Source organism: Podarcis melisellensis (genome assembly GCF_964234715.1).
Source record: "Podarcis melisellensis genome assembly, chromosome: 2".
Classification (NCBI taxonomy): Eukaryota; Metazoa; Chordata; class Lepidosauria; order Squamata; family Lacertidae; genus Podarcis; species Podarcis melisellensis.
The window spans coordinates 6,556,924-6,568,701 of NC_138529.1; positions in this window are offsets into that span (position 1 = coordinate 6,556,924).

An 11,778-nucleotide genomic window follows, 5' to 3' on the forward strand; every position below is an offset into this window, starting at 1 on the left:
AGAGAGACAGCAGCAGATGGAGCGAATTAAGCTGCTGCCACTCGCGCGCTCGGCTCCGCTGGTTCCAGCTTGGGACGCAGCCGCTGGGAAGCTGCAAAGAAGGGGAAGCATGGAGAGGGCAAGGCTGGCGCATGGGGGGCAGAAGTCCCCACTGAATGTGGTCCTCAGTAGCTACACATACAAGACGCTGCCTCCCGGTCCTGTGCAGAATTGATACTTTCAATCATCCCAAATGGCTGGTCATGGCGCGGGCGGGCGCGCACAATTTTCGTATAGGATAGCGCTGCAAACCTTTCTACATTGACCAAAACTCTGCGCTGCCTGCCTGGGATTATACGTTAACAATCGGGGTCCAAAATCACATTAGTTTATTCCTGCCTGAAAAGTTATTTGTCCCTGGAACGGTTGTAGCCATTGACAAGCCCCACCAAGAGCATTCCTCCCTTAAGATCTGTCTTTATACACTCCATCTTTTCTTTATGCAATATATTCATAAAAAGAAGTTTTACATCACACAGCCATCTTGGCCATCCTCTGCACCCATCCAGTCACTGTACAAATACACTGTTGCTCATCTTTCCGTGTATGTGAACTGTTCACACATGCAGGCCATCACTTCATTGCTGCTGTGATGTATGAACGACACATCACAGATCAAAGACCACAAATCAAGCACATATTATTGCTTTACATTTCCCAGATATGATGTTTCAAAGGAGTCAGTGAATGCAGTCAGCTATCCCTCATCAGGCTTCCATAATTCAAGTGTGGAAAAAGGAAATGATGTCCTGAGTGGCAGTTGAATGCTATAAACTCCAGTGTTCTATATTGTATTTGAAAACCTGTAGTGTTACCTTGTTGATAGCCCTTTCACACATACAAATCATCCATCGATTTTACAACCATCAAATGACTGCATGTGTGAACAAGACCCATACCATGCAAGTACACAGCTCACGACTCATTCCTGCCTGTCTGTTCCACCCTTCCCCCTTCCCCACATGCACACCTCTTCTAAGCTTTAATCTATAAATCTAGTCAGCCAGTCTTATAAATGTACTACTGCAGTATTCTCCAGATCAAACAGATTAAAAACAAACAAGTAAACAACAAACCATTTTTCAAATAAGAAAAAAAATTACAATAATTTGGCTGTTCAAAAAAAACAGCACATAGAAATCCTAAGCCTAATCACCTGGGGGTTAAACCACAGAGCCTAGGGCTTGCCGATCAGAAGGTCTGCGGTTTGAATCCCCGCAAAAGGGTGAGCTCCTGTTGCTCAGTCCCAGCTCCTGCCAACCCAGCTGTTCAAAAGCATGAAGTGCAAGTACATAAATAGGTACCACTCCGGCGGGAAGGCGTTTCTGTGCTGCTCTGGTTTGCCAGAAGCGGCTTAGTCATGCTGGCCACATGACCCGGAAGCTGTACGCTGGCTCCCTCAGCCAATAAAGTGAGATGAGCACCGAAACCCCAGAGTCGTCCGCAACTGGACCTAATGATCAGGGGTCCCTTTACCTTTAAGCCTAATCACAGGAAAAACTCAAATATCAACTTACCTATATAAACATTTAACATAGTCCCAATAACATTTAAATGCAGCTGATGTGTCCTCCCTCCAGTCCACGTGTGCCAGTTTAGCATGTGCTAAGCTTAGCTGCATGCATATAGATTAGCAGTCATGATGAACACATTGATACGTGACAAGGACTGCTTACACAAGCCTTTTTCCTATGATCTGCATCATAATTGAATCCAGCCATGGACCATCATGCATCCTAAGTACTGTTAGCATTTATAATTTGGACCAGAAATAGGGCAGGTGCTGTACAGTTCAGCTGTTTAAAACCTTTGAAGTCAATTAAAGTTAAACAGTGTAACTTATCATCTACAAAAAAAAATATTAAATCCTTCCAGTAGCACCTTAGAGTGCAGTGGAAGAGCCTGTCCTTTCACCCTTATTGGAGTAAGATCTACCTGACAATTCAACTGTATGGGCCTGTCAGTCCCAGAGAATGGACTGAAAGCCCATGGGACAGTTCCACTGTGAAATGCTTGGACGAGAGATCAGCTGTGAATTACAGTGGTACCTCTAGTTATGAACTTAATTCGTTCCGGCAGTCCGTTCTTAACCTGAAACCATTCTTAACCTGAGGTACCACTTTAGCTAATGGGGCCTCCCACAGCTGCCGTGCCACCAGTGCGCAATTTCTGTTCTCATCCTGAGGTAAAATGCTTAACCTGAGGTACTACTTCCGGGTTAGTGGAGTCTGTAACCTGAAGTGTTTGTAACCTGAGGTGTTTGTAACCCGAGCTACCACTGTATATGTAGGGTTGCCATATTTTGAAGAGGACACATTTGCCGACTTCTGGAGGAGACTCTTGAGAGTCCCATGGACTGCAAGAAGATCAAACCTCTCCATACTGAAGGAAATCAACCCTGAGTGCTCACTGGAAGGACAGATTGTGAAGCTGAGGCTCCAGTACTTTGGCCACCTCATGAGAAGAGAAGACTCCCTGGAGAAGACCCTGATGTTGGGAAAGATGGAGGGCACAAGGAGAAGGGGGCAACAGAGGACGAGATGGTTGGATAGTGTTTTCGAGGCTACCAGCATGAGTTCGACCAAACTGCGGGAGGCAGTAGAGGACAGAGGTGCCTGGCGTTCTCTGGTCCATGGGGTCACGAAGAGTCGGACACGACTAAGCGACTAAACAACAACAACAACAACAACTATGGATCTCTATGACTATTCTCCTCATGAAAAAGAGGACATATCCTGGAAAAAGAGGACATATGGCAATGCTGCTCTAAGCTCCTCACAGGCAGTCAAAGTAATAATAAGTAGGGAACTTTATGAAGATCAAGAACAGGGGTCAGCAAACCTTTTCAGCAGGGGGCTGGTCCACTGTCCCTCAGACCTTGTGGGGGGCTGTACTATATCTTTTGTGGGGAAATGAACGAATTCCTATGCCCCACAAATAACCAAGAGATGCATTTTAAATAAAAGCACGCATTCTACTCATGTGGAATGTAAAAACACACAGATTCCTGGACCGTCCGGGGGCCGGATTTAGAAGGCGATTGGGCTGGACCTGGCCCCTGGGCCTAAGTTTGCCTACCCATGATCACGAATAATGGCACTGAGGTGTCCTCCATTTGGGCCATCTTCTAGGGCAGCATGGCCAACTACATCTGGGTTACCCATTCCTGCTTTAAATGCCAACTGGTTCAAGCATGATTCCATCGTGTCTCTCTTGCCAGCACCATCTATGTGTGAATCTCCCTTTCTGTAAATCGAGGGTGGCAAATAAGACCCTTCAGTCCCCTCTATGTGATCCTTGGAGCTCTCTGCAAGTGATGTCCTTGTTGAGTGCTTTTACTTGGAAGGAATGTGTCTGTAGCCAAACTTAAGGATGTATAATTCGACTCCCACCTGTCCTTTGCTACCCTTCTCTCTCCTCTCCCCCCCCCCCCGTTGCTTATTAAGCATCTTGGGAGCAAGAGCCAATATTTTTCTTGTGTAAATGCAAAACACAATCGATGCTAATGGTACTGTATAAACAGAAGTAAATGAAATTGTTACTGCTACCACCATGCAAATTAAAAGATCACTTGGAATGCACAACTTTTAATTTTTCTATTACATCTCTAAGACTAAAATGAATCTCTTAGTCCTGAGGTTGTAATAAATCACTTTTCCTTCTTTCTTTTTTGGAGAGGGGGGATGGAAAGGGCTAAAGTACTGGCTGGGGGAGCCCTGGGCCTTTCTGTCCCTGGGGAACTCTCCTAAGCCACACCTGCTCCTCAAGCGCACCCCTCACCTGACCTACTTCATGTTCCTGAGTGCTTTTTGCCAGGCTGGAATGTGCCCTTGGACCTTGGTGATGCATCTTGGCATGTAAGAAGTTCTTCACCTCCGAACTGAAGTTCCCCAGACACTGAAATTGGTTTCGTAGTTCAGTGCCAGGCCTGGCCAGCAGGGGCTGTTGCAGGATCGACTATTATGACATACGTCTATGATATAGAGGTGTTTGCATGTGTACACACACACCCCTCTGGCCTGAGAAATGCGCACAGTGCTCCTTACGCGTAAATGCATGTCATGTTGGTCTGTTTGCCCTTTGAAACAAAGTGCTGCCCGTCCGCAAAGCTCTACCTGGCATCCAGAGCAGAAGCCAGTTGGGGGCTCCCCTTTTCTCTTCACGATTGGGCAGACAGCCCTGTGGGGCGGGCGCCATGTTTTTCACAGAGTCCAGCATCCCTTCCCCTTCTATTGATTCCCTCAAATGTGCTTATAGCCTGCCTCCTCTGCCAAGGGCGCAGCAGGACAGATCACTGCTAACAAACAAACAAAGCAAGGTGCCAGGAGAACTGCCCCTTGCAGGGAGGTGACCTGAGGAGAAAATGCAGGAAGGCCAATGGGGCAAATGGTTCAGAAGGGTAGCCATAATGTGCTTAAGCCTAAACTGTGAGCCAGAAAGGGGCATTTACATGATGGCCTTCAGCTTGGCTTTGCCAGACCTGCAGGTCACCCTGGTTTTCAGTGCTTTGCCTTTGCACCCCCACCTGCAGTTCAATTTCAAATTGAGTGGCAAAAACAGGTCACCTGGTGTCTGCCTACCTGTCAAACTGTGGAGGGCAGGGGAAGAGAATGATCTGTATGGTTACTCATAGGTTTAAAAAGAGACAGATGACAAGGAAAGCCTCAAAACTGAACGGAAGGGCTACAATACATCCCCTCAGAAACAAGTGTGAGGTGATCATGTAACTGAAGTAAACAGCAAATAGATATAATATTATTTTGATAATGCATTAAGCTTTAATATTATTATTACATCACTTCCTACCAAAATAGAGTTTTAAATTTTTACAAAGTATAAAAAACCAGTTGCATAAATAAACCTTAAAATATAAACAGTCACCCACAATTAAAATATACCATAAAACACTACAATGAAAATACAATAGGGTGCAAGGCTTTAAATGGCAATACAAAAGACTGAGCGACATACAAAAGATTTTTGAAAACTTACGACTGCTGTCTTATACCCACTTACCTGGCTATACGGTAAGTGCCATTCAAATGAGCAGGGCTTGATTCTGAGTAGAGATGTATAAGACTGCTTTGTAAGAGTCCATATGGAAGATACTGTGGCAATTTCAACCATTGTTTCACAGGTGTTTTCTTTAACCGCTGGCACAAACTCCCTAGAATTAGTCTAGTCAATTCATGTGCACAGCAGTACTACTGCTTGTTTCAAAGTTGTCGTAGAATATGAAATAGATCTGGAGATGCAATATAACCAGGACATCATATCACCTAGTTACCAGGTAGGTAGGTCCATACCAGCATCTATGTGCATGGTACTTTACAAATAACAGGCTTGATGGGGACCTGCATGTGGGGCGAGTGGGTGGCCGCAAATTTGTTGCCTTTGTAGTTATACAATGTGTTTTTACTGAAATCAAATGTGAGCCAGTATACTATGGAAAAATCAGGTGCTTCCTCTGATGCCACCTTCTTATGCTCAGAAAAAAGGGATTACTTTGCCGGACAATGATGCTAAATGTAGCAAACACCACCTCAGTATGCAATTTGAAGCCACGTAAAACAGGAGCACGGAACAGCAGTGGCAGAGGAGCGAGGACATCAGCTCAGTCAAAGGTAGAAAGGTGCATTGTATATTTTTTGACGGTTGGTCAAGAAGGCGTACCTTTTTGCCCTGAACTTTGGATGAGTTGTTTATACCTTCCCTCCTCCTGCATCGCTCTTCTGTTCCATTAATTTTGTCATTGGTCTTGTGCTTTTATTCTATGATTTAAGTATAATTGATGCTTGTTCTATTTGTGATACTTTAGTAACCTGCCGTGGGATAATCAAGGGAAAGACAGCCTGGTAGTACAAATAATATATAAATCTAAGCAGGAGAAGTAAAACACACGGCTCCACTTTTCAGAACAGCAAAAGTGAGATGTTTCTAACTTCTGGTGGGATTTTCTTTTTTATAATGTGCACACAGGTGCTTCAAAGTAGTGGCTGTGAACACACCATGCATCCAATGTGCATTTAAAGAACACATCCCCCCCCCAAAAAATATCCTGGGACTTGTAGCTTACCTCACAGAGAGCTACAATTCCCAGCACCCTTAACAAACTAGAGTTCCCAGGACTCTTATGTGTGTGTGCATGAAATGTATGGTTTGCATGCAGCCAGTGAGCACTTCCCGATATTGCAGAATTTGCAATCAAAGCGCTGGCAGCCGGTTTATTTATTGGATTTCCCTTGGAAAGGATAAATCAGGATTAAATGGGGGTGGGAATACAGGCTGGCATATTGACACCAACAATATAATGTGGATGCGGAGGGGGGCGGGGCGGAACTTGCTTGCATGCAAAGTGCATATCCCATAAAAAACACCATTCTGGACCTTTGAGAATATTTGACACCGTGACCTTGAGATACTCGCTGGAGGTGGGCTTTTGACTGTCTGCTTCCCTGCTGTCCCCCATTTAGTCTTTAATTATTCAAACATATCTTTGCAAACTTGAAGGGACAAGGTTTTTCAGAATTCTAATAAGCCCCAGGGTGAACCGTATTTTATCCCCCCGACATGTTTTATTGCATGAATAACTTAATGTGACGAGGAGAATGTGTCTGTTAATGTGCACTGGAGGACAACCGACAGGTGGCTTAGGCAAACCACACCTGCCTGGAGCAGCATGTCCAGGTTGATTTTCTTACATGTATATCCTACTGTTTTTCCACCCTGGAATCCAATGTGGCATATATGTGTTTTCCAAGAGGTCTCCCACCCACCCACTGACCAGACCCAGGCCTGAAAGGCGCTGGTCTCATATACTTTCAGGCCACAACCCTGGACCACCAGAGAACATCTGGTGTATTCACAGCAAAAACCTCTGCCATGAGTGATTAGAGGGTCCCAAAGTTCAGTTTCCTGAACCTCCTTGCCTCAGATACTGCGAAAGAATGTAAAACGCAACACATTTAAAAATACAAAAGCAGGAGCTATAAAAGTCTAATAGCAGCTCGGCACCAGAGAACGCCACCTCAGCACAAACAAACTATATTATTATTATTATTATTATTATTATTATTATTATTATTATTATTACTGTAGCTGGCTGTAGCGTGTCTCCTTATAGAATCATTATTGCACAGCAAGGATAGACTTGCCTGGGTAAAAACTGCCTTTTGATTTTGGGAAGCACAAGGGCAAAGTGAGCCAAAAAGTGTGTTTTGATTCTAGCCAATGCCCATAAACGGGTACTTTTACCTGGGAGGGAATTCAGGGGGGTTAGGCAGTCATTACCACAACTTTCCCTTCAAAGGCAAAGCGATCACGGCTTGACTCATAGGCCTTCCATGGCTCTAATGATATCAAGAGGCTTGCATGAAACATCCAGGAATCCTAACGCCCTCTCAGGTTGCAGAGCACCTCCTACAGCCTGGGGTGGCAAATATTCTGATTCAGTACCAGAGGCAATTGTCTTTCGCCTCCTGAAACGTGAAGATCCCCCATCTTCTCTCTGCCCCCCTCCAGCTCCAGCAGCTGCTCTCAAAAGAGGCTGCCTCCTTCCAAGGTGAGTAAATATTAACTCCTCCCGAGGGGAGTTCTGCACCTTTGCAGCATGTCTTGGCACATCTGTTCTAGCTGCGGAGCCACATGGAATTTCGGAGAGGGGGGGCAGGGTGCCTTACTCAACCCATCATCTGGGAGGGTGTCTGAATGTATCCAACCTGCCATCTGGGTGTTTAAGGAGCATGTTGTTGGACAAGTGTTATTAAGGGCATCTCGGTAGCAACAGCCCTTTCCAGAAGTAGCTCTATTACGACGTAAGGAGAAGCGCCGGCCTACAGTGGTGGCTTTTGGTTTGGATGTGATTAGGGCAATGGATTGGGCGACAGACAGATCAGATCCATGGGGCAAAATGCATCATGCAGGTCCTGCACCAAGTCCTGCAGAGAGCTGCACAGGAGGTTTCAAATGCATTGTGCAATTGCCCTTGTGCAATTAGAATCCGTACAAAGACTGCACACGAGCTATAACTTTAAAGTACATTGGAAGCATCTATTGCCTCAAAGAATTCTGGGCACAGCAGTTTACCTCTCTGAGTTGCAGTCCTGAGCAGCCCTTAACAAACTACAGTGCCCAGAATTCTTTGAGAGGGGAAACGTGCTTTCAAATGTGCTTCAAACACAGAGTGTGCACAGAACCAGAGCTAATGTACTCAGCTCAGAGCAAACATAAATACCTCTGCAATTGAGCCTCAGGTGTCATAAATAGGTATAGCCCATCTTAAAACTTGCTTCATTGCATTATAACAGGAATTGTCATCAGCTAATGGTCCATTTCGCTTGGGCTAACCCTTCTTTACAATGTCTGGGTAGGGGCTAGGCTTCAAAGAAAAGTGGTTTCTGCAACGCCAGAGCTCCACAGAGATCCTGAGCAGCCTGTGAGAAAAGCCAAAATAGTTTGTTTGTGCTGAGGTGGCGTTCTCTGGTGCCGAGCTGCTATTATACTTTTATAGCTGCTGCTATTGTATTTTTAGATGTGTTGTGTTTTACATTATGATTTTCAGCTTGTAGTGTTTTGAGTTTTTTAATCTGTTGTGAGCTGGCATGAAAGGCAGCCAATAAACAAACAAACAAACAAACAAATAAATAGGTGATGGGATTTCAGCAGAAGAGTTCTATTTTTGGCATAGAAGCGCACAACATTTGCCCTCTGAGGCATCTGCTGTGTGTGTGTCTCTGCACACACACATTCTTTTCTGAAGAACAATTAACGTCCCAGGTTCCAGGTGACCAGCATAGTGGGGGTCCCTGCATAGCCTATTTGCCATTAAGCCTCATTCCCCACTTCTCCCCACCTATCCTTTGCTCTGGGAACCGCAAGTCAACGCAAGTCACCCCTTCTCTAAGAACCTAAGAAGAGCCTTCCTGGATCAGGCCAACGTCTCATCTAGTCCAGTGGCCAACCAGATACTTATGAGATACAGGCAGGCAGGACGTAAACGCAATTGCCCTCTCCCTGTGGGAATGTTCAGGGAGGCAGGAGAGGATATAGTTTAATTATATCCTTCCCAATTTGTGTTAACAAGTTCCACAATTTAGCAGAGTAACATCCCCCTTTTAAACTTACACAGCGGATAGGTTTGCCAGGCTTGTTTTAAGCCTCTAAAATAAGTTTTCTGGTAATTCCCCTTTTATTCCCTCCTAAAAAGAAATAGACACAACACAGTCTTGTATAAAATAGTTTACTTACTCATTCTGTTCACAGATGGATCCCAGAAGGCAGACTTAAGTTACAGAATATATACTGTTCACCTGGATTCTATCCCATAGGGAGATAGTTCCTTTCCAAGAGAGCATCTCAGGCTCGACAAAAGCAAAATGGAAACGAGAGAGATGTGGTGGGCAGTCCTGTGCTTTTGTTACCTGCACAGGTGAGGTCATGCCCACCTCTGGTCACATGTAGAGAAAGTTTGTCCCAGCACAGGAGGAAACAGGAAGTTTATCTACTGGCTGGACAAACATCCCTCTTCGTGTCTAAACATGTCCACTCTAGGAATGTTGTATTTGACTGCTCTGTGTTTCACACCCCACACTCCCCACTTGTGATTCCCAGCAAGTGGCACTCATCATGCCGCCTTCCAACCGTGGAGGTAGAACACCACCATTGTGGCCGGTTGCTAAGTCTGTCCAATGGGAGGAAGGGAGAGCAGATCCTGGATGCCGGAGCCTCTTATCTATCCACCAAGAGTAACAACAGAGCTCTAACGCAGGCTGAACACTGCACAGATCTATTCAAACCACAACATGCGGACAAATTCCAGAGGGGTAACCATGTTAATCTGAAGCAGCAGAGGAGTCGGATGGCGCCTTAAAGAGCAACAAATGTTTCTCAGCCTAAGCTTGCATGACGAAGTGGACTCTGCCCCATGAAAGCACCCAATAAAAAACAAAACACTTTTGCTGTTTTTGCTGCAGCCTGGTAGTCATTTCAGATTCATTGGCACAGAATGCAAGCAAGATGTGCCTATGAAGCAGAAATCATCTGCTCTCTCTCTCTCTCCAGAACCCAGTACATCTGTCTCAAGGTTGGTAGTTGATGTTCCAGCACCCTCAACAGTGTTTTAAACTGCAAAAACGAGATGGCCAGGCTACGTTTCTCTGGAAAATACACACCCTTATCCAAACATCAGATAAGTGATGGCTGTTAAGATTGCCACACTTGTTTTTTGCCCTGTTTCTGGCAGAAGAAAGAGACACTTTTCCAGAACAGGAGAAACTGAATGAAATTTGGAGGAATTTAACTGTGAGGGTACATTGCATTAAAATGTCATGTGTATTGATGGTGCTACAGAAATAATCAAACATTATATATACACTGTGGGATCAGATCAACCTCTGGCGCTTCCACACTGTATTTTGCAGGAAGGATTCTAGGACCTACTGCATGGGTAGGCAAACTAAGGCCCGGGGGCCGGATCTGGCCCAATCGCCTTCTATAACCGGCCCGCGGATGATCTGGGAATCCGTGCGTTTTTACATGAGTGGAATGTGTACTTTTATTTAAAAGGCATCTCTGGGTTATTTGTGGGGCTTAGGAATTCGTTCATTTCCCCCCCTCCAAAATATAGTCCGGCCTCTCACAAGGTCTGAGGGACGGTGGACCGGCCCCCTGCTGAAAAAGTTTGCTGACCCCTGACCTACTGGAAAAGTTAGCTTTGTGCCGTTAAAATAGATTAAAAGGCTCTGTCGCCTTTTGTTTTTCTAAAATAAAAAAATAAAAAAATTGAGAGGTTAGGAAAGTGAATGGGAAATGCACCGAATAATGTGGAATGAATGAATGATATATAAACAGTGCACATGGAAATCAGGATGAAATGCTCCTTGCCATATAACCGTCCCACAAACAAACCAGAACAAACGTTCAGTTAAGACAGGATCTAATTAAACCTCCACAATAAGTATTGTGCAAGCAACTCAGGGTGAAAGCTCAATAATAGGTCATATGGACAAGCCCTAGTCCAACATCCTTTCCCACAATGGCCAGCTGGGTGTCTCTGAGAAGCCTCACGGGTAGCACATCAAGGTAGTGGCTGTTATTCAGTGGTATACTCCCTCTGAACATGGATGCTCCATATAATGTCATTACTGGAAGCCCCTGATAGACCTATCTGGCTCCAATGTCCACCCATCAAACCATTTAATGGCCATTACAACATCGTGTGACAACCTGCCAAGTTCGGGGGTGGGGGCAGTGGACTCGCAAATGGCTTTTTGTTGTGGCAAATCCTTGGTGGTGAGAGAATGCACTCTGCACATTCTCAACAGCACTCTTCTCATGTCCCAGGCCCTTCTCGTGTCCTTGCACCCCCCAGCTTCCAAAACAGGAGTCCTGGCCAGGATTCAGAGCCAGCCCTCCTTTCTGAACCCCAGTGCATCTCTCCCAGAGCAAAGGCAAGAGCCGAGAACGTGTTGGCTCGTTCCCAGCCTCATGTTCAACTTCTAACCCTCCAGACCTCAGTCCTCTTCCTCCCAGAGACGGAAATAGAACCCGAGACTAGGCCTGGCGCCCAAAGCCTGGTGGTCACCCACCCCCGGGGAGAGGGATAGCCCGTCCGCCGCTCAATCCCACCCTCAGCGCCTCACCTTCCCCTCCGACTGACTCATACATAATCGTCCCCTGCAGCCAAGATAAACGGGCGGGGAGAAAGCAGGGCGGACGCGAGGAAGGAACCGCTGCGAGCTG